This window comes from Galeopterus variegatus, unplaced genomic scaffold (assembly GCF_000696425.1).
Source record: "Galeopterus variegatus unplaced genomic scaffold, G_variegatus-3.0.2 Scaffold3748, whole genome shotgun sequence".
NCBI classification, from domain to species: Eukaryota; Metazoa; Chordata; class Mammalia; order Dermoptera; family Cynocephalidae; genus Galeopterus; species Galeopterus variegatus.
In genome coordinates, this window is record NW_007729859.1 from 30,745 (window position 1) to 31,311 (window position 567).

The following is a 567-nucleotide window of genomic DNA, read 5'->3' on the forward strand; positions in this document are numbered from 1 at the left end:
TTGTAAGTACAGTAAAAATCCCACACCCTTTGCAGTTCTTGACAGAGAGTCAATCCTGGACTGCCCTCGGTGACCCAGGAAATACCACAGAGGGAGGGACAACTGAGAAAGATGTCAAGAAGATATTAAGAGGTCATAAGTCCCTGACCATGCTCCTTGCATGCATAATAAAATTCCTTGATTTTTGTCAGAAGGAAACTCAGACAAAAGTGACTGTACACAACTGCAGCCCAGCAGCACATCCTCACGTGGAAATGTGATCAGGAGAACCCCTTCCCCAGTGAGGACAGTGTATGGTAGGACTGGGGCATGTAAGGCAGGATAGACTGCCTGAAGCTGTGCTTCCCTAAGGGTCCCAGAAACCCTCCAGTAGAACTGGTAACATGAACAACAGTATGTGTAGTGAATTCCAGTCAACAGAATGAAGTCAGATAGAAAGGGCTGGTGACATTATGTCTGTACTATGCCTGGGTATAAGCAGATACAGCCAATGAGGGAGTGAACTTGGATCAGCCAGGCTGCTTTCCAGTTCTGAGGAATGAAGATTCTGACAAAGGAGAAGGAAAA